This window comes from Ambystoma mexicanum, chromosome 9 (genome assembly GCF_040938575.1).
Source record: "Ambystoma mexicanum isolate Mex_15411 chromosome 9, UKY_AmexF1_1, whole genome shotgun sequence".
NCBI classification, from domain to species: Eukaryota; Metazoa; Chordata; class Amphibia; order Caudata; family Ambystomatidae; genus Ambystoma; species Ambystoma mexicanum.
This window is the reverse complement of record NC_090931.1, coordinates 1,498,535,783-1,498,559,205: the sequence shown is the minus strand read 5'-3', so window position 1 is coordinate 1,498,559,205 and position 23,423 is coordinate 1,498,535,783. Positions and strand designations below refer to the sequence as shown.

At 51.5% G+C, this 23,423-nt stretch overlaps 1 non-coding gene across 1 annotated transcript; it reads left to right on the top strand.

Annotated features, from left to right (window-relative positions):
• The first annotated feature begins 22,386 nt into the window (after positions 1-22,386).
• Positions 22,387-22,537, top strand: LOC138491017 (5.8S ribosomal RNA). Its single transcript, XR_011275895.1, has one exon. It is a non-coding gene; the product is annotated as a 5.8S ribosomal RNA (ribosomal RNA).
• The last annotated feature ends 886 nt before the right edge of the window (positions 22,538-23,423 follow it).

Below are 23,423 nucleotides of genomic sequence, written 5' to 3'. Positions count from 1 at the left end.
TATTTCGAGAAGATGGGACAACGCGTGCCCATATACAGGTCATCCGGAGCCCCTTGTGAAACAACCTGCCCGAAGTCAGCGAGTTGTCCAGGCAGACCAGGAGGGGGAGGCGAGTGCCTTGACGGGGAGCTGGCAGCCAAGCAGCGCTAGCAAACCATCGAGTGTAAGTATTGACCAAGCCTAAAAGCAACTGTGAGTGTGAGGGAGGGGTTGAGTATTGTGGAGTAGTGTTTAGTAATGTCGAGTATTGTCAAAGTATTGTCTAGTAGTGTTAAAGTGAGTAGGGACGGGAGCATAGGTAGAGGTCCCTTTTCTATGTTTAGGGCACATTTGTTCTTAGGGGTAAACGGTTCTGGTGAATAACCTAGACTATTGAGTCAAAGGCTTGATGATGATATCCACGTAAGGGTTAGCAATGGAGCTGACCTAGATTGCAAAAGCTGAGTCGAATGGTTAAGTCTCCTGGATTGAGACGTTTTGCACGCTAGGCAATGCAGTGGGTGCAGTTCGATCACAAGCGAATATTGGTATACTCTGCCTGGAGTACAGGAAGACAGCTATGGGGTCTTTGTGTGGCTTGGGAGTAACAGGCTATTACAGAGTGTGCACAATATTTACTTTTTCTGTTATTCTAGTAGCTTTGTGACGTCACCCTTAGGTTTGCACATAGGACATAGAGAGTTTTAGACAGTGAGGAGCTAGTATTGTAAACTTGGGATTGGCAGACGAGGTGAATCAGTGGCAGTGCGTGGAAGGCTCATGCGCAAGATTGTGGGTGTGCCTGAGGAGGCAGCGGTTGTGAAAGAGGGGCAGTGCGTGGATCACACCTGATAGGTTGTGGAGCCAGAGAGGCTCGTAGACATTGAAAAGTATCGTTATTACATTGGGTCTTTTTCCCTAACCAGCAGACTATCGAAACCCTCTACTTGAGGTCAGGTAAAGGTATTAAAATGTATCAGGGCAAATGCAGGGTGGATATGTGCCTTCAGCACCTGTGTAAAACACTTCCACCCTATAGGGAACAAATTGGTAAATATATCATAGAATATTTTCCGAAGGTACTGAGGCAAAATTAAATAAACGATGTTCACCATGTGGACGTTTCTCCAAAGACGTGCAGCAATCACTATTGACACACATAAAGGGTACCTATAAGGGGAAGAAATTAACAAAATGCATGGACATATTGGAGTTGTGGCGCATGTTCCAGGAGGGCGAGGGAGACGCAGTGAGGCGTCAGTGGATGCTGAGCCAGCAGAAGGTGAAGGACCCAGGGACCCATCACTCCGCACCTCCTCCTGCCAGTCCGAGTGTAGCATCTGATGATACAGACGATGACCAGGGAATGTACCCAATGAGGGAACTCGGGGCAGTAGGGGGGTGTTCAAATCCGACATATAAGCCACCACCATACACAAAGGAGGAGACGCTGAAAGGCGCAGGGCAGCCAGCTATTGATACAGAGGCGGGCAGTGAGGCACAGTAGGGCACAAAGGAAGGGCTTGAGGGCGTAACCACAAACGAGTGGATAGCAGCACAGGTACTCCTGAAACTTCAAGGGAAGACAAATGGAGAGGCAGAAGGGGCAATCGAGGCAATAGGAGGGCTGAAGAGGAGCAGCGAAGTAACAGATTGGGCAGAGATAATGGACGAGGAAGACAGGAGGGAAGTCAGATTAGAGCATGAGGGTAAGGAAAGAAGGAGTGAAGAGAAGTTAGAAAGTGAGGATAGGGAGCGAAGAAGGGAGGAGGAAAAGGAACGCATGGAAAGGGAATGGGAAGAAAGGATTGAGAGAGATCTCAAGGAGAGGAAGAGAGCAGAAAGGGAGATGATGAAGAAAAGGGAACGGGAGCTGGAGAAGGCAGAAAGAGAGAGGGATAGAAGAGCAAGAAAAACACAAGTTATCAGAGAGGGATCAGAGGAAGTTACAGTTGGACAGACTGGCAAGGGTACAAGCGCATAAGGAGGACGACGAGCGAGCAATAAGAGCAGTAAAGATGCAAGTAGCACTAGATAGGGGAAAGGATATGCATGAGGGGGACAGATGGACAGAGCCTGACAGCACCAACTCTTTGGGGCAGGAATGTAACTGAGGGAGGAGGAGCAGGCCCAGTCCCAGTATGAAACCCAACACAGACTTGACATCGAGGGCACTGAGTTTTGCCGATGACTTTTGTATCAACATGGACACAGCATCCGATAAGTACAGTGGTGACGAGAGGGGGAGCAGTTTCGATCACAGTCCACGGGGACAGACAAGTGGGTGTCATGGGAATTCAGGACACACAGACAAGGAGAAGGAGGGGCCTGTTTAGAATATCAGGTACAGCAGGCGGACAGCTTTTGGACCTCACACAACACCTATATCAACAGGCTAAGAGTCCTCCCAGGACAAAGGAGAGGGGAGACAGCCATAGCTTGTTCAAGGGGATGGTTGGCTGGAGTGTATGACAACAGGAGCGTACCCACACTAGAACCTGCGCAGGAATTGAGAGCGAGAGAGGGGACAGGCAAGTGAGACTGACCAGAAGGACACACGAGGAGGAGGCAACATTCAAATAGATGCCCTTATTGGAGAAAGGAGAGGTGAGACTTAAGTATGTGCCATGGAAGCACACAGACAAGGAGAATGTGAAGTGTAGGCTACCATTGTTGAGTGCGGGGGCTGGGAAATGGATCTATGAGATGGAGAAAATAACGGCCGGCCACAGGCTAGCAGTGGGTGACGTAAAGGGACTGTTAGTAGTGATATTGGGAGACGCAGCTGATGATGTATGGAAGAGAGCAGGGTTCCCAGGAGTGACGACACAAAACACAGCACACAACAGGTCACCATTTTCAAACTGCAGAGCAGCAGTATGGCAAGCATTGAGGACACAATACCCGGACACATCAGACATCGGGGCGATTACGTCACAAAAATGAGGGAAGAAGATGATCCGTATAGTACATTCAGGAGATTTAAGAGCTTTGGCGCCTCCAACCTCGAGAGCCTTGGGACAAAACAGTACCAATATTCTACCACATACTAATGCAGGAACTACCAGAGCAAGTTTAGAAGAGTTCAAGGCAATTACTAGGGATGGAAGCGAAAGGATGGCCATATATACAGCTCACGATAGTGCATCTTTATAGACTATGGCAGGAGAAGGGTAAGCAAAAAGCAGAAGACAGGAAGGCAGGTGAAGCAAAACTAGTGCAGAGAAAGCTATCGAAGTATGCAGTGGAAGGGCCGGTTATAACCAGCCCCACAGGCACAGCAGCAGCTGCAGCATCAACATCCACAACAGTTTGCACCACCCATGGGAGGAGGATTTATGGGGCAGGGTGGACCACAGCAATGGTTCTGAGGCAGGGGGGCCTACAAAGGTGGCATGGCTTCGGGCCACAGATCGATCACAAGCAAGGTGGGTTTCCAGGACAGTTTTGAGGATATGGGCAACAGATGCAAAAGAACCCAGGGGAGTTTCCGGGGTAGTTTTCAAGGCCAAGGGAGGGAGCCACCACAGTGTCGGAATTGTGGGCAGATAGGACACATTTCAAGGATATGTCGGTGTCACTCTCGCAGGGTTTGTCACTTACTTCTGACAAAACGTCCTCTTCCTCACCTGATTCGCTGGAGTCAGTGTTGAACTTCTTCCTTCTTCCCCTACTCCTAGTGTCTTTCTTCTTCTTGTATCTCGGAGGGAAGCCACTATGTCTGCCTTAGAGCTTGGATGCGTAGTGGCCACTTCCCCGAAGTAGCCATAGAGGGGAAAAGGCCTTTTGAGGCAGAAAAAAACCCTGCTGGTATCATGGTCTTGGGTAGCCTTGTTGTTCCTTTGATGGTTGAGAGAGTTCGAAAGTCCAATTGATATGACCCAGAAAGGAAGAGTATGGCAGCCTTGAACAAGGCAGAGGATGGCAACGTGATGGGGATGTCTAAAGGCAGATCAGCCTGAAAGAGAGTCAAATGAACAAGTTCTATGGTAGTAGAAGATCCGACTGGCGAAGGGAAAGCCACTAGAAGAGATGGGAAACCCAGAGGGGGATTCCTTGCAGAGAAAGAGAAGGAAGGTAGCGGCACAAAGATGGTAACTGTGTGTCCGCTTGAGTAACGGGAGACCATTCGAAACCAAGGGAGAAGGAAAAGCAAGAGAAAGCCAGCAGACAGGGACGACCAGGAGCATCCAGAGAAGAGGCATAGATGAGAGGGAGGCGAATGGCGAAGCCATAGGTGGGAGAAAGGAAAAACAGATAGAGCGCACCCGCGAAAGGAATGCGAGCGGAGAGGAAAGCGAGAGAAAACCCAGAGACAGAAGAGAGAAACAATGTGGATCTCGCTTGACGAGCGCAGAGGAAATCACAGAGTCTTACCCAAAGTAGACAGTGCTACAGAGTTGTGAAATGACTAAATGCAGCCGACAGCGGCCATGCTGGAAATAAAATAGACTGTGAAATCACAGTAGCCCCGAACGTGGTGTGCTCCATCAATGGAGGTGCACACTCCATCTATTCCACAAGCGCCATCTAGTGAAACGCGTGACAGTCGGTCCAGGGGGATGCAACAGAATTGGGGGAGGGCAGGTCAGCAGCCATATCAAGGGCATCAGGGCGATTATTATGCACAGGACCAACAACAGCAAGAACAGATTCAGGGTACGTATCAGCAGACGCCACAAGCACAGATGCAAGCACCACAAACACAAATGCAGGTACCACAGATGCCAGCACCGGTACCACAGCATTTAGAAGCACCACAAATTTGAGGGATCACACAACAACTAGCACAGATACAGCACAATGACTCACCAGCACAGGTGCACACAGTGGCGACAGTTCCTTTCATATAACTGGGAAGAGTTACCATGGTAGGGAACAAACCCCTTTACTGGAAATGGGTTGTCCCTGTGCCATCAATAGGACAGCCCACAGATGAACTTGATGTGTCCCATCCTGTCAATCACACCCAAATCTGCGGAGAAACCTCACATAGGGGTGGCGATAGGTGACAAATCTTTTTCCTTTCTTGTTGACGCAGGGGTGATTAGGTCATGCATTAGGGAAGGAACATTTACATTGTCAAGCGATTCCATGAACACTGAATGATTCTCTGGGGCTCAGGAAGTGGTTCATTTTACAGGTAATATTTTACTTTCTATAGGAGATCACAATCTATCACTGCCTTTACTTTACTCTTGACTGACACCTGTAAACATACTGGGGCGTGAGATTATGAGCAGACTAAACATGACCATCTCATTCACAGACAAGGGCATAGTGTGCTCAACACCAGGCATAAACGTGCTAAATCTAAGGCTGATTGTCCAAGTATATTGTGGACGCACGGTACAGAGAGGGGTGCCAGTGGACACAGAGATGCTCCGGTATGGGACTGACATTTCCAAACGAGTACCTGTTCAGGCCAGAAACACCATTGGACGAGCCATAAGGAACAATAGCGCCCATAAAAATCGAGACAGTGGTGGCAAGAGAGGATTGAATTGCAGTGCACGGGATGGATGACACAGGGCGGGCATGGAGAACAATAATTGCAGTTGCAGAAGGGTGCAGGCTTACCACAGTGACAGATGACAAACTATTTAAGGAAGAGAGACAGCAACTAAGGATGGTGTTCGAGATGATTGTAACTTACTGGTTACAGATACAGTACAGAGAAGTGCCACAGAGAATGGGGATGGCGCTGAAGGCGCCACCCTCATCCTGGGAGGAGGACATGGCCAGAGTACCCAGCAGTTTATGGACAAGTCCTTTTGACGTGTGGTGCATAAAGAGCATAGGGGGAGTGAAGATCAAATTGAAGCCAGCAGGGATCTTGCCAAGAGTAAAACGGTACCCCCTAATAAAGGAAGCAGATGAAGGCATTTATGACACAATCACAGCACTAATTGCGAGAGGCATCCTCGTACCATCAGAATCCCCATGTAACACAGCAGTGTACCCCATGTGCAAGGTAAAGGGAAGGTCATGGTGTTTCATACAGGATTTACGACCTCTTAACCATATTGTAGAAGCAAAGTATCCTCTAGTTGCAAACCCAGTGACAATTTTGTGCAGCATTCCGGCAGAAGCTGCCTGTTTCACGGTCATTGATTTGAAGAATGCATTCTTCTCAGTACCACTCTACCCAGACTCAAAAGACCTGACCAGTTTTATGGATAGAAACCAGAAGTGGATACATACTGGACTCCCACAAGGGTACTGTGAGTCACCATCTAGTTTTAACACAGTAATCCAGATGGACCTGAGCAACATACAGACGGAAAGCACAATTTTACAGTATGTAGATGGCATTTTGATTTGCAGTGAGTCAGAAGACCAGTGCAGGAAGGACTCAGTGCACATGCTGACGAGTTAGCTGACAAACGGTGCAAGGTGAGCAAGGCACATTGGACAGACAATATCCCAAAAAGGCCGACAGACCACCCCACAGAGAGCAGAGACAATACGCAAAACACCCCAGCCCACAACAGTGAGGGAAATGCAACAGTTCTTGGGGTTATGTAACTACCGCAAAGCATGGGTCTTCGAATACAGCACATACACGAGGCCACTATTGTGCGCCCTGAAAGATGCACAGAAGGGAACAAGGACACTGACCTGGACCACAGAGATGACTGAGGTCTTTAAGGAACTGAAGGAAGCAATAAGCACTGCCCCAGTGTTAGGGATCCCAGACAACAAAAAGGATATTTGATTCTATTCGCACACACTGACGGTACTGTGATTAAGGTAGTACTGACACAAAAGACAAGCATGGACCACAAGCCAATTGCTTACTATGGTGGACAACTTGACCCGGTGATGAGAGGACATTATCTGTGCAAACACGCTTTGGCAGCTGCCGCATTTGCGGTGGAAAAGTCAGCAGCATTGACAATGGGGTGCGTCACCACTCCTTACGTGGATCACGCCCTTTTTGCAATACTACAGAAGCCAAAGAGCACACTGACCACACAGAGGGCATCAGGGTACAAAGTGATACTATTGAATGTAGGCTTGCAGATAGTAAGATGCAGGACCGAGCGACATTTTTGGCATATGTCCTCCAGGTAGGAGACTATGCACATGACTGCAAAAAGAACATAGAGATATTCAGTGAGACACGCAAGGTAGAGGACGCACTTGAGGGGGAGACATGCTCTACATTGACGGTTCTTCAACAATTGATCAAATTGACGGGTTCAGACATACTGGGACTGCAGTAGTGAGACTGAAGGATGACAGGATGAGTGAGGTGTTGCGTGACTAGCATCCCATTATTCAGCACAAGCAGCAGAACTAGTGACCTTAATACTAGCACTGGAAAGCAGCGCAGAGAAGGAAGTGACGATCTATTCTGACTCTGTCTACTTGAGGTCCACAGTACACACAGTATTAGCACGCTGGCTTAGGAGAGGGTTCAGAAGAGTAGACGGGACCCCAGTGCAGCATGCACTTTTACTGGGCAGATTGATCAAAATAATTGCTTATCCAACAAAGGTAGCAATAGTGAAGTGCCAAGCCCGGGAAAACCCTATCTCAAGAGGAAATGAAGCAGCAGACTTTGAGGCAAAATGCACAGCGTATTTTGGGGAATTGTTGGAGCTGAAAGAAAGACAAAGTGCACAAGGAGGAGTGCGGAACATGGTGCTGAAAGAGGGGTACAACGTATTACCAGAGACACAGATTAAGGAGCTGAAAAGGAGCTGCACCCAAGCAGGAGAAGGACCTAAGGGTGAGGAGAGGGTGCTCAATGTCTCCAACTGACGCCTTATAGCGACAGAACAACACAGGGAAAGTGGTCATGCCACTAGCATTATTGAAGAGCGAATTAGCACAATTGCACTATTCAAAACACAGGGAAGGAGGTCATTGTTGCATGCATTGGAGAAACATGGTTCTGCCCCAATTTAAATGAACATGTGGCTGAGTTTGTGAGTAACTGCTTGACATGTCAGCAGTTTACAGCAGTGCACACATTAAGATTTGTGAGAGGAGTCATACCAAAACCAGTAGGCCCATTCCTGCATTTACACATGGATTACGTGGATATGATCCAAGTCTGCCAAGGATATCGCTACATGATAGTGGTTGTCTGCCCATTCTCTAGGTAGATTGAGGCAGGTCCCAGTTCACATGCTGACGCCCTTAGAGCGGCCAAGTTCTTGGTCAGGGAGGGTTTTCCGAGATGGGGCGTGTGTGAGGTCCTGCAGTCTGACAATGGCCCTCACTTTGCCAACAAACTGTTTCAGCACATCACAACCCTGCTAAGCATTCAGCATAGGTTTGCCTGTGCGTACCACCCGCAGGCAAATTAAGTGTGTGAACACCTAAATGGACTCCTCAAGGACTGCATAGCCAAGACACAGCAAAGCACCAAGAATAACTGGTGGCCATGTTTGCCCCTTGCATTGTTTTCACTGCGCAATAAGCCAGAGTCTGATCACCATTCAACGCCCCATGAGGTGGTGACAGGATGGTGCATGCATCTTCCTCTGGCTCCACCCACAAGAGCACTGAAGCACTGTGAAAGTAGTGCAGATGTGTTAGGACAGGAAATGTACAAGTACATCATTTTGTCTGGTGGCTAGTGCTTCTTTTATTTCTCGCCAGATAAAGCGAATCCAGGGGGGCGCAGAAGACAGTGAAGCGATCGACTGTCACAACGCACTACAAGACTGTGAACTAAAACACCCATTGTAAGTGGGCGAAATCATGCTCTTAAGAAACTTCATACGGTGCTGAAATGCACCTAGGTTTACAAGACCTCATGTAGTGGAGCAGATGGCCGACCGTGCTGTGAAACTAGTCGGTAAGGCGGTCTGGAATGACCTGCAGGCCATCAAGCCTTATAAAGCAGTGGCCTCAACTGGGAAGAGTCTCTGTGACCGACAGGGCCAACGTTCAGCACCTAGACGAGCTACTAATACATTCTGAACTTTCACGACTAGGGAGACATGGACAACCCATGGCCACACGATCCCAAGCAACAGAAGCAGCGATTGGAGCACTTGTAGAAATTGACTAAAGAAACACTGTCTGTTATTTTCCTTTTCCGCACACACAGGGCCCACGTGAACGCTGTGAGGATTGTACTATTTGTTTTCATCCATGTTACCTTCAACTCGTCACCCAGAAACTTTCTCTAATCAATTTGTCCACGCTGTGAGGAGATCTAACTGATTCAGAGCATGATCACCTGAAGTATATTATCTCGTCTTCGTAGAATACTTAGCCCAAACATACCCACAACTTGAGCGCGGTGAGCCCCCAGTGCTGGCCACATTAAGAGGCCCATCAACAAGAAAGGTCTGGGAGGAGGTGTTTGCCTTCGCCATCAGTGATTATTGGGTCCACAGGGCTTAGGGGCACTTATAACACTAACCCAGTAACACACTTTTTGCACATTTCAGGCAGGAAACTGTGTCACAGGGCTGCAATGATCAAGCAGCATATGTGGAAATGAAGGGAACAATAAAGAACATTATTGTTATGTTGTGTTTATTAATTACCAGTGGATTGATGGGATTCATATTCTGGCAATTATATGTTGTTGTTAATGCTACCACTGTACCCTCTATTAACATTCCCCTGACCCAAGCAGGTGGTACGACCATGTCAGGTGGACGAGAGAACACTGCTGATAAGGGAAGGAGAGGTAAGCTCAGTGTTGACACAGACATGAAGGGAGTAGACATGTATCTCACCGACACTGCTCGAGTGTCTAACAACATGTGGTACAAACACATGACAAAAGTAGGAAAGGAATCCACTGGTGAGAGCTGTTACGTCTGCTCTTTAATCCGCTAGTGCTGCTAGAACATTCATAGCAACTGAAATACCAGCAGCAAAAGCACAATGCTGATGTATCTCGCAATGGTGCTAACACAAGGAAGATTTTAAGAGACGTCTGCAGCATTGCCATGGATGTCCAAAGGAACATTCCCGTACAAAGATAATTACATAAAGACATTAGACTTGATGAACAATTATTGGCAACTAGATTAAGCTACACAGTACATAACTGACAACTGGAGAAGGAATAAACACAGACAGTCACTTTGAAGGAACTGTGGGTGGGAAGCAAAGCACTGACACTAGCCCAGTCATCAGTGAACAAGGTGCAGGAAGAAAATGACAATTGCCTGAAGGAATGGGACGTGAGCGTGTAATTACTGACATGGGTGGAAAATGAAGCAGGACCAATGCCCATAATCCCTCTGAAGACACCAGCCCTGTGCTATCAGAACAATGGCGAGGTTGAAGTTGGCGAGAACGTCGGGTGTAAAACAATTGAACAACTCGCAGCTATGAGAGCGGGAACAGCAGTACTGATGAATCACTATTGGGCTTGCAGATCAAAAGCAAACGAGAAGCTGCCAACTGAGTGGGGAGGAGTTTGCTCATTGCTACACATCAACATGCCCTCGTTGGTAGTACCAAGGAAGAATATAGAGCTCATTGAATTCCCGAAAATGACAACAACAAAAGAAGGAAAACGTCGGTCGAGGTGGCACCAACAGCTAAGGCCTAGAAGACGGAGAAACGGGAAGGATGAGCGCCCTATTCCAATGCTTTTTCAGAGCTACTGGTGAGACTGAGGACGATGCAAAAGTAGCAACTCTGTTATATTCAGCAGGGACAGAAGTTCACCGCATATTCCGAGTCATTAAACCTGCAAGCAACCACCTACGCAGCTGTCAAACTAGCTCTGCAGAATCATTTCCTGCCACTGGCGAACATGGACTGTGCAGAAAAGCAGCAGAGAGATGAATGCCTGGATCAATTCTGCGCAAGACTAAGACAATTGGCCAGCACCTGCCGATGGGAGAATGAGGAGGGCATGGTGAGCAACCAAATCATTCAAGAGTGTAGCTCTGGGAAATTGAGGAGGCAGGTTCCATCGGGAGCCAGGCCTGACATTAGCACAGATTTTAGACACTAGTCGTGCCTAGGAGCTTGCAGAAAGCAGGGGAGCAAGGATAGATGCCTCTGTTCACCCAGGAAAGAGCGAGGAAGCTTTTGCAGTGGGAAGGACAACTCCTCCCAACTCACTAAAAAAAACAGACTGACAGCCCTCCCGTCTACAATATTCCACAATCATGCCAACACTGTGGGTATCTACCACATGTGGGTGAGTGCCCGGCGAAAGCGAGAGTGTGCGGCAGATGCGGCACACCAGGCCATTATGCCAGGGTGTATTTGTATTTATTGTTGTATATAGCGCCTTTATCCAAGGCGCTTTACAGTTAACAACAAGAAAACATTAAACATGGAACAGTAGAAGCAATAACAGTAAACATGAATCAAACCAGGAAATCGGCACGTAGAACAATTACATAAGAAAAGGGGAATGGAGAGGAAGAAGGAGGGAAGAGGGAGAGAAAGTAGTGAATAACGTGAAGAGTAGGAGAATTTAGAAGAGAAGGGAAAAGATAAAGAGAACAAAAGGAAGGGTACTAGAGGGATGGAGAGAAGGATGAGAGGGGGGAGGAATTCAAGGAGGGGAATGAAGAAAGAGAGATTTCAATGAGGAGTGGAAGGAGGAATAGGTAAGGGAGGAGCGGATAGAAAAAGGTAGGGAGTTCCAGTGTAACGGGGCAAGGAGCTGAAAAGAGCAGAAATGAGAGGAGGCACAAGGGGGTGTAGGAACCAAGAGTAAGAAGAGATCAGCGGAACGAAGAGAGTGAGACGGGGTGTAGAAGGAGAGAAGAGAGGGTGTGCAGGGCAGCGGCTTCAGTGGCCACTTCCAGAGAACCAGCAAGAGTGAGCTGGGGAAATCCCAGGAGGTCCAGGAGTGTAGCAGCTGCAGAACAAGACATACAAGAGCTTGACATAGCTGAGGAGGAAGAGGATGATGAGGAGGTATTCTTTATCTCCAACATAGCCATTGGTGCTAGGAAAAGAAGACAGCCTACATGCATAGTAGGCATTGGTGGCACCCCAACGCCAGTCTTGATCGATACAGGAGCGTCTGTATGTGTTCTAGAGACAGAACATTATGAGGCCCTCCCTAGCCCACCTGAACTCGAAACATCCAAAGCGAGGATTTACACCTTTGGCGGTAGCACGCCCTTGCCCATACAAGGGGTCTTTGTGTCAACCATGGACATAATACGATTAAGGCCACATTCTTCGTGACCGATGTAGGCCCCCACTCCCTTTTGAGATGTGCTGCCTCCGAGGCACTGGACATTGTACATTTCACCATGTCGGTATACCAGTCCGATGTTGAATGCCTCCTAGATAGGTACGCAAACCTCTTCTGCGGGGTGGGTAAGCTGTAGGCTGCACCAATAAGACTGCACATCGATGAGACAGTGAGGCCCACCGCCTGAAACACAGAATAATACCATTTCATCTAAGAGCCCAAGTTGAGAAGGAACTCCAGATGCTGATAGACATGGACATCATAGAAAGGGTGGAGGGCCCTACCCCGTGGGTATCCCTGATCGTGGTAGCACCAAAACCTAAGCAGCCCGGAGCAGTACGCAATTGCGTTGACATGCGCCTATCCAACGCCGCCAAAAAAAGAGAACGACACCTCACGCCAACGCTAGACGACATCATAGGTGAGCTGCAAGGGGCGAAGGTATTCTCCAAATTGGATCTACGTTCAGGTTACCACCAACTAGAACTGCATCCAGAGTCAAGCTACATTACAACCTTCACCATACATGAAGGGTTGTACCAATTCAAAAGAGCTTTGGAGTGTCGTCAGCGGCAGAGGTGTTTCAAAATGTCATCAGGGGAGCCTTAGTCGGACTGAAAGGAGTTATCAACATGAGCGATGACATCCTTGCCTTCGCGTCCTCTGAGGCTGATCACATGAAGCGGCTGGAACGGGCACTGGACAGGTTACACACCCTAGGTCTCACACTCCACAAAACAAAGTATGCATTTTTAAAGAGCCGCATCAAATTGTTTGGCTTCATCTTCCACGCCGGGGGCATTTCCCCAGATCCCAAAAAGGAGCGTGACATTCGCAAGGCGGCTTCCCCGGAATCACCTGCGGAAGTTAGAAGTTTCTTGGGCATGGTAAATTATTGCGGCAGATTCATTTGAGGTCTGGCATTGTTATCTGAACCCCTAAGGGCACTAACAAAGAGCAATGTGGCATGGACATGGACTCTGAGGGAGCAAAAAGCTTTTACAGACATTAAGGCAGCGCTGTCAAACCAGGAAACAATGGCGTACTTCAAATCCAAAAAGGAGTCTGAAATTGTGGTGGACGCTAGCCAGGTTGGCTTGGGCGCAGTACTATTACAAGCCGACGCAAAAGGGCACATGCGACCCATTGCTTACGCCAGCAAAGCCCTCTCCGACACAGAAAGGAGGTACTCTCAGATTGAGAGGGAGGCGCTGGCGATATTGTGGGGGTGCCGACACTTTCGACTGTACATACTAGGCAAACAGTGGTGGTTATCACTGACCATAAACCACTAAACCCAATCATGGCAGGGGCCTCATCGAAACCGCCCTCGCGTATTGAACGATCGATGCTGTCTTTGATCGAGTACAGGGTGAAGTTGCAGTACAGGCCTGGCACACATGATCCCGCAGATTACCTATCCCGACACCGTGGCACAAGTCGCGATCGGGACCAGGTGGAGGTAGAGGAGAGCCTGGAAATGATACACAGCATCGTAGAGGCTGCCATGCCGATAGCGTTGGTGCATCAAGACATTGTTATGTTATGTTACTTTGCATTTATATAGCGCCTTATGTACCATTGGTATGGTCTGAAGGCGCTGGTAGGTTGAACGCTCTTGGGAACCGGAGTTAAAGTCAGTAGAGAGAGTGGAGAGAGTCAAAGGTGCGTGTGAGCACCGGATATGTGTGCAGCTGGTGTGGCATTCGAGTAATAGCTGCTTCTTAGCGGTAGGTGTGGTGGTTGAGAGATCAGGAGTATGTGTTCGTTCTGGCAGGATTTATCCAGACCGAATGTGGCTGCGGTAAGCCTGAGGAGAAGGCTGGGGGTGTGTTTACAGCAGTGTTTACTTAGAGTGATGGGGAGTATGCGGCAGATGTTGGTATGAGAACAGTTATACCGAATGGTGTCATAGTATCCCTGTGTTCTAGTTGAATGGTTGTGTAACAAAGAGAGTAAGCGTGGTGATGTGATATGATGGGTTACCTGCTCTTTCAAACGTTCCATGCACTCCAAATCATTCTATGTAGGTCACGCAATTCTACGTGCTCCAATCCGTTCCAAGCACTCCAGTCTGCTCCATGCACTCCAGTCCGCACCATGCACTCTAGTCCGCCACACGCACTCCAGTCTGCCCCATGCACTCCAGTCCACTCCACGCACTCCAGTCCGCTCCAATCTGCTCCACTCACTCCAGTCCGCTCCACGCACTCCAGTCCGTTCTACACACTCGAATCCGTTCTACACACTCCAGTCCGTTCCACACACTCCAATCCGTTTCATGCATTCGAATCTGTTCTATTTACTCCGATTTGTTCCATGTATTCTAAGTTGTTTTATGCACTACATCCACATGTTTCACCTGTACCATCTACATACTTCCTCTGTTCCATCCGCATATTTCACATGTTCCATCCACATACGTCACCCGTTCCATCCACATACGTCACCCTTTCCATCCACATACATCATCCATCCACACACGTCACCCGTTTCATCCACATACATCACCCGTTCGTAACGGTGTCAGACAGCGATGAGGTGTTCCGGGTCATACGATCTGCCATTGGAAGTGGAGAGTGGAAAGACATGCTCGTCAACAATTCCAGGCAGGAGACAGGGGCTCAGAGAGATATGCAAGCCTTATGGAAAGCCTGAAATGAGCTCTCAGTGTCGGAGGATGGACTCATCCTATGGGGCCGGAAAATAGTCATCACTAGATCCCTCGTAGTCAGGATGCTGGAACTGGCGCACACAGGGCATCAAGGTGCAGCAAAAACAAAAGCACGCCTGAGGCCCAAAGTGTGGTTCACTGATCTAGAGAGCAGAGTGGACGAGTTTGTACAAGGATGTGTTCTAGATGAAGCCGCGAGCCCCGTGGAGAGAGCGCCCCTGATTAGATCCATGGAGAGGAGTGAGCAGCCATGGGGCACTGTTCATGCGGACTTTGGGTCCACGGAAAGAGGCATTTACTTCCTAGCTGTAGTCGACCAATGGTACAGATACTCAGAAGTGGAACTGGTGGAATCGTCAGCCTGCGACCACACCATTTTGGCCCTGGAAAAGATCTTTGCCACACATGGGTTTCAACTAGAACTGTTTTCGGACAATGGCCGGCCATTTCAAGAAAATCAATTTGCGAAATACCTGGCAGAAAGAGGGATCAGGCAAAGGAAAGTAACCCCGCTCTGGTCAAGGGCCAATGGAGGAGCCGAGAGGTTTATGCGAACCCTGAACAAGATCTTCTGCCTCTCCTTAAATGGGGGAGGGGAGTTACGGCAGAACCTATTCGAGTTTCTGAGAGAATACAGGACAAGCCCACACCAGTCCACAGGTGTCGCTCCAGCCTTATTCAAACGCTGCCCGAGAGGGCTGATTCCAGAGGTGGAAGGAAGAACACCTGGGTGATTGATGACGAACGTGTCTGGCAGGAGCGAAACACCAGGAATGGAAGAGAGAGCGAGCAGAGGAACCTCCAGGAGAAGGACATCGTAGTGGGAGACACAGTGTTGGTCAGGAACAGACATCCCGAAGAGAAGATGTCCCTCACCTATGAACCACAACACATAGGGGTAACCCATGTGAGAGGGTCTATGGTGATGGCCGCCAAAGGACATGGGACGGTGACAAGAAACATATCATATTTCAAGAAACGCAAGGCGAGCCTGCCGGCTGGCCCATCAGAAACTCCCGAACAGTCCGGTCCAGAGAGACCCCCACCAATGGGAACACCAGATGGGGAAGAGGGCCCGCCATCAGGAGAAATACCACTGCCGACCCCAGGGAGTAGCAGGAGGTATCCGAGCAGAGAGGGGCGACAACCCCCTTCTCGGTTTCGAGACTATGTCATGGACCCCGAAGGTTAAAGCGGGACGGAGCAATGCTAGTTAACTCATGTTGAGTTGTTGTAATGTTATATTGTTCAGTGTTTTCTTGTTTAAAGAAAAGGAGGGATGCTACGTAGTGAAAGGTGTATGCACGCATGCGCGATCCTCGTTCCTGCTCAAATAAACGAGGACCTAGACGGCAGTTGCCGCCGGGACCCCATAACGAGCAGACGTGTCAGTGAGTTTCTCTGCTGTGTGTGTGCTGTGTGGGACGGCCTGGGGTACCTCTGTGACCACAACAGGCGGCTCCACCGCCCCGGGTCCTACCATTTACAAATTTAAATTACAAATGGGGCAGGCCAAACGTGAATGACGCTGTGACATCATCACCGCCTGGCTGGCAAAGTTGGCCACCCTACTAAACGCACATAGGAAAGAATGGGCTCTCACCCGCCAAATACAAAATCGGGTGTTTTCACCCGGCCAGCGGGCATAAAAGGTTGAGAGATATGCATGTTTTCAGAATGTATTTTCGAGGTGAAAGTCCAGGAACTGAACTATACAACGGACAAGTTCAATACTTTACATTAGGCCAAAACACAACTTCCTCCGGTGGCCCGAACTGACAGGCAGCACTAAGTTTCTGAGGAGAGAAAACACTGATTCCGAGAGATTTCCTAACGGTAGCGACTAGTTCCCATCCGAGAAAAGGACCATAGCAACGGCCCGCCCCCTCGTTGTCACGTGACCTCTGATGTCATCCGTGTGCTTTCCGGAGCAGAGAAGCGGTTCCGGAGCACGTTCAGTAAGTGAGCTGGGGCCGAGCGGGAATTTTGAACGCTCTGGCTGCCGCTGGTGCAAGTGCAACCGGACCCTGCCAGCCTTTGGCTTGCAGCGTTTGGGGTTGGCATTTCAACACCGGGAACATTTCTAGGAGGCCCTAGAGCATCCTGAGCGGCAAGGCTCTGGCTGCCAGGCTGCAGGAACAGCAGCAACCCGTGTGCTTTTGGCTGGCTGTAAATTGGAATTTTCTACCGGATACCGTGAACGTTCCTGCAAGACACCCGATTTAGATGGGGGAGCAGGAAATTACATTTACTTTAAAAATCATGCTCAGCTATTCAACATGAAAGGTATGGAGGGCTAAGAAAAGGAACAAGGAGACAGTGTATGCTTGTGTTTAACTGATCAACGGGGGTTAATAGAGTGATTTAATGTTTTATGAGGGTGTGATTATTAGGATGCGTGGTTTTAGAGGGGGTTGGCTGGGGCTATCTGCGTGTGATTCGGGATGGCACACAGGCATCTGTTGCAAGGGGGAAGGGGCATCTTGCTATTTGGAAGAAGGATCAGGCATTATGTTATTGGACTAGAGGGAGGGATTGGGCATCTTGCTGGGGTCTGAATGGTTGGATAGGGGCATGCTGGTGTAGGTCTGGTGGTATGAGGCACTTTTGCGTGGCTCTGGAGAAAGGGGGCACATTGGTGTGGGTCTGGAGGGATGGATAGGACATAGTGGTGTGGGTCTGGGTGAGGGATAGGGACACTGGTGTGGGTTGGGGTACATTGGTGTGGATCTTGGCGGAGGGATGTTGCACATGGGTGTGTTTCTGGAGGGATAGATGGGGCACAGTGGGTCTGGTGGGTAGCATGGGTCATCTAGGTGTGGGTTAGGAAGTTGGACGGGGCATCTTGGTGTGGCTCTGGAGGGAGGTGGTGGGGCACATTGGTGTGGTTCTGAGGGGAGGTGGATGGGGCACATGGGCGTGTTTCTGGAGGGAGAAATGGGGCACAGTGGGTCTGTAGGGTGGCATGGGTCATCTAGGTGTGGGTTGGGAAGTTGGACAGGGCATCTTGGTGTGGCTCTGGAGGGAGGTGGTGGGGGCACATTGGTGTGGCTCTGGAGGGAGGTGGTGGGGCACATTGGTGTGGATCTTGGCGGAAGGATGGTGCACATGGGAGTGTTTCTGGAGGGAGAGATGGGGCACAGTGGGTCTGGTGGGTAGCATGGCTCATCTAGGTGTGGGTTAGGATGTTGGGCGGGGCATCTTGGTGTGGCTCTGGAGGGAGGTGGTGGGGCACATTGGTGTGGCTCTGGAGGGAGGTGGATGGGGCACATGGGTTTGTTTCTGGAGGGAGAGAGGTGGCACAGTGGGTCTGGAGGTTGGCATGGGTCATCTAGGTGTGGGTTGGGAAGTTGGATGGGGCATCTTGGTGTGGCTCTGGAGGGAGGTGGTGGGGGCACATTGGTGTGGATCTGGGTGGAGGGATGGTGCAAATGGGTGTGTTTCTGGAGGGAGAGATGGGGCACAGTGGGTCTGGAGGGTGGCATGGGTCATGTAGGTGTGGGTTGGGAAGTGGGACGGGGTATTTTGGTGTGGCTCTGGAGGGAGGTGGTGGGGGCACATTGGTGTGGCTCTCGAGGGAGGTGGTCAGGCACATTGGTGTGGATCTTGGCAGAGGGATGGTGCACATGGGTGTGTTTCTGGAGGGAGAGATGGGGCACAGTGGGTCTGGTGGGTAGCATGGGTCATCTAGGTGTGGGTTAGGAAGTTGGACGGGGCACATTGGTGTGGCTCTGGAGGGAGGTGGTGGGGCACATAAGTGTGGCTCTGGAGGGAGGTGGATGGGGAACATGGGCGTGTTTCTGGAGGGAGAGATATGGCACAGTGGATCTGGAGGGTGGCATGGGTCATCTAGGTGTGGGTTGGGAAGTTGAACGGGGCATTTTGGTGTGGCTCTGGAGGGAGGTGGTGGGGGCACATTGGTGTGGCTCTGGAGGGAGGTGATGGGGCACATTGGTGTGGATCTTGGCGGAGGGATGGTGCACATGGGTGTGTTTCTGGAGGGAGAGATGGGGAAACAGTGTGTCTGGAGGGTAGCATGGGTCATCTAGGTGTGGGTTGGGAAGTGGAACGGGGCATTTTGGTGTGGCTCTGGAGGGAGGTGGTGGGGCACATTGGTGTGGCTCTGGAGGGAGGTGGTGGGGCACATTGGTGTGGATCTTGGCAGAAGGATTGTGCACATGGGTGTGTTTCTGGAGGGAGAGATGGGGCACAGCGGGTCTGGAGGGTGGCATGGGTCATCTAGGTGTGGGTTGCGAAGTTGGATGGGGCATCTTGGTGTGGCTCTGGGGGGAGGTGGTGGGGGCACATTGGCGTGGATCTGGGCAGAGGGATGGTGCACATGAATGTTTCTGGAGGGAGAGATGGGGCACAGTGGGTCTGGAGGGTGGCATGGGTCATCTAGGTGTGTGTTGGGAAGTGGGATGGGGCATCTTGGTGTGGCTCTGGAGGGAGGTGGTGGGGGCACATTGGTGTGGCTCTGGAGGGAGGTGGTGGGGGCACATTGGTGTGGCTCTGGGTGGAGGGACGGTATACATGGGTGTGTTTCTGGAGGGAGAGATGGGGCACAGTGGGTCTGGACGGTGGCATGGGTCATCTAGGTGTGGGTTGGGAAGTGGGACGGGCATCTAGGTGTGGCTCTGGAGGGAGGTGGTGGGGCCCATTGATGTGGCTCTGGAGGGAGGTGGTGGGGGCACATGGGTGTGGCTCTGGGTGGAGGGATGGTATACATGGGTGTGTTTCTGGAGGGAGAGATGGGGCACAGTGGGTCTGGACGGTGGCATGGGTCATCTAGGTGTGGGTTGGGAAGTTGGATCGGGCATCTTGGTGTGGCTCTGGAGGGAGGTGGTGGGGCCCATTGGTGTGGCTCTGGAGGGAGGTGGTGGGGGCACATTGGTGTGTTTCTGGAGGGAGGTGGTGGGTCACATTAGTATGGCTCTGGAGGGAGGTGGATGGGGTACATGGGCGTTTTTCTGGAGGGAGAGATGGGGCACAGTGGGTCTGGAGGGTGGCATGGTTCATCTAGGTGTGGGTTGGGAAGTTGGATCGGGCATCTTGGTGTGGCTCTGGAGGGAGGTGGTGGGGGCACATTGGTGTGGATCTGGTTGGAGGTATGGTGCACATGGGTGTGTTTCTGGAGGGAGAGATGGGTCACAGTGTGTCTGGAGGGTGGCATGGGTCATCTAGGTGTGGGTTGGGAAGTGGGACAGGGCATTTTGGTGTGGCTCTGGAGGGAGGTGGTGGGGCACATTGGTGTGGATCTTGGCGGAGGGATGGTGCACATGGGTGTGTTTCTGGAGGGAGAGATGGGGCACAGTGGGTCTGGTGGGTAGCATGGGTCATTTAGGTGTGGGTTAGGAAGTTGGACGGGGTATCCTGGTGTGGCTCTGGAGGAAGGTGGTGGGGCACATTGGTGTGGCTCTGAAGGGAGGTGGATGGGGCACATGGGCGTGTTTCTGGAGGGAGAGATGTGGCACAGTGGGTCTGGAGGGTAGCATAGGTCATCTAGGTGTGGGTTGGGAAGTTGGACGGGCATCTTGGTGTGGCTCTGGAGGGAGGTGGTGGGGGTACATTGGCGTGGATTTGGGTGGAGGGATGGTGCACATGGGTGTGTTTCTGGAGGGAGAGATGGGGCACAGTGGTTCTGGAGGGTGGCATGGGTCATCTAGGTGTGGGTTGGGAAGTTGGACTGGGCATCTTGGTGTGGCTCTGTAGGGAGGTGTTGGGGGCACATTGGTGTGGGTTTGATGGCAAGGATGGGGACATTGGTCTGGGGAGGGATGACCGCATATTGGTGTGGGTCTGGAAGGAGGGGACGGGGCACATTGGTGTGGGTCTGGGCGGATGGGGGCATACTAGGATGGGTGGTTTTAGAGGGGGTTGGCTGGGGCTATCTGCATGTGATTCAGGATCGGCACATGGGCATCTGATGCAAGGGGCATCTTGCTATGTGGAGGGAGGATGGTGCATTATGGTATTGGTCTAGAGGGAGGGATGGGGCATCTTGGTGTGGTTCTGAGAGGAAGGGATGGTGCACATGGGTGTGGGTCTGTAGGGAGGGATGGGGACATTGCTTTGGGTATGAAGGGAGGCATAGGACACATTGGTGTGCATCTGGAGGGAGGGATGGGGCACATTGGTGTGGGTCTGGTGGGAAGGATTGGGGCTTATTGTTTGGAGGACGGATAGGGGCATCTTTCTGTGTGGAGGGAGCATGGGCCATCATGGTATGGGTCTTGAGGAAGGGATTGTGCATCGTGGAGTCTGGATTGGAGGGGGCATTGTTGATCTGGAATGGGCATATGATGGGGGCATGTCAGGGAATGGTGGAGCATGTGGGTCAGGGCTGGAGCGCTCTGGTGGGAAGGAAGGGGGCATCTGGGTGTGAATGGAGGGATGGGGTATGTTTGTCTGGAGAGAAGGATGTTGGTTTATTGGAGTGGTGGGAGCATGTGTGTGTCGAAGGGATGGGGTAATCGGGTGTGGGTATAGAGAGAGGGCGAATGGCGCCATCTGAGTGTGGAGGTAGAGATGAAGCATATGGGTGTGGCTCTGAGGGGTGGAGCATCGTGGTGTAGGTATGGAGGGACGGATGTTGGTGTCTTTGTGTGGGTTCGGATGGAGGGATGGTGGCATGTAGGTCAGGAGGGAGGTGGCATTTGAATCTGGAACGTGTTTGGAAGGAGAAATGGGGCATTTGAGTGTGAATGGTTTCTGCTTGTGGGTGGGGGCATAAAGGATCATTAACAGCGGAGCAACGGGAGGGAGAGCCGTGGGCCCGACCTCGGTTGCATCCCAGACGTGCACACCCACAGCCCGGGGAACCTCTCGCAGAGCGGTCCGGTGCGCGTGGTCAACCAGCCCCCTCTCCTCACTGAGCCCGCATCTGCGCTGGCCGGGGGCGCACACTCCTCTCTCTGACCTGCCAGCAGCTGGGCATTGGTGGGAACACCCCGGTCACCAGGGAAGCCCTGACTGGGGGCAGCCGGGACCCGAGGGAAACCTGACTGCTCTCGAGGGGTGCCTCCCCAGGCAGACAGACACCCGGGCAAGGCAGGCATGAGCCATGGTGCAGCTGGCTCACTTGACGGTGGGCGCCAAGGTTCCGGCCGCCCACATCTGTGTGTGAGCAATGGCCAGGCCCGCTGGCACAGTGGGTGACCTTCCCTCTTGCCCAGGTACCTGGAGCTGGGTCCTATGCGGCCGGGATGGGGTTTGAAGACTCTAGTGGTCCCACCCGACCCCCTGTCTGTGCTGTCTCTGGCCTGCCTCGTTGTCCATCTCCCAGCCCCCCTCCCAAAAGGGAAGCGGAAGGGGTCGGGGAAGGATAAGTGGATCGGGCCGTGTGGGCAGGTGGCGGAGCGGCCTACCTCCATCCCCCTAGGAAGCACTGTGCTGCTGCAGCTGGCGGTCAGGCTGAGCACCTGGATTATTATTATTATTATTTTTTTTTTAAACCACAATGGTTTCGGCCGAGCTAGACAGGGAGCTGGGCTGTCCTGCCACAGCCAGCGCTGCCTCCCCCAACCTCTCCTGCACCGGCAGGGTCAGGCCGACGTCTAGGACAAAAAAAGTTGCCTGTGGCTCTTGGCGGTGGATCACTCGACTCGTGCATCGATGAAGAACGCAGCTAGCTGCGAGAATTAGTGTGAATTGCAGGACACATTGATCAACACTTCGAACGCACCATGTGGCCCTGGGTTTATCCCGGGACTACGCCTGTCTGAGGGTCGCTTGTACATCAGTCGCCCCGGGGTTCACTCCAAGGGGCGCAGCTGGGGCTGTCGCAGGGACCCCATTCCCTTCATCCCCCTAAGGTCAGACCCCGATCAGCACCGTCGCTGGATCCTTGGATCTGGCGCAAGCTCATTGCCGACGCGTCCTGGTTTCCCCAGTTTCCCCACCACATTCTGGTTTCGGGAGGGCCGGGTGGCCGACGAGCCCCGGATGTGGTGGCGGCGGCAGCAGGCTTTAAAAAAGCCTGGCGCACCTTCACCCTACCCCGGGGCACCTGGCCGTGCTGTGTGTGGCTGTCTTTGGTGTCCCATGGCTGCCGGCGCAGGATGACCATGGAGCACGGACCTCGTGACCATGTGGGCTTCGGTCACAGATTGGGACAGAATACACTCGCCTGCGCCAAGGGTTGGGGCAACCCCCCATACAGGCCCGAGGCCAGCTGCCCTGAGCTTTGTGCTCCCCGACCACGGCCTCAGATCAGACATGGTGACCCGCTGAATTTAAGCATATTACTAAGCAGAGGAAAAGGAACTAACCAAGATTCCCTCAGTAAAGGCCAGTGAAAAGGGAAGAGCCCAGCACCGAATCCCCATTCAGCAGCAGGCGTGGGAAATGTGGCGTACAGAAGACCGACTCCCCGGCATCGCTCAGGGGGCTCAAGTCCTTCTGATCGAGTCTCCCCACGCGGATGGTGTTAGGCCGATAGCGGTCTCTTGCACACCGGGATCAGGTCTTCTTGGAGTCAGGTTGCTTGGGAATGCAGCCCAAAGTGTGTGGTAAACTCTGTCTAAGGCTAAATATGGGCGCGAGACTGGTGACCAACAAGTACCGTAAGGGAAAGTTGAAGAGAGTTCAAGAGGGTGTGAAACAGCTGAGCGGTAA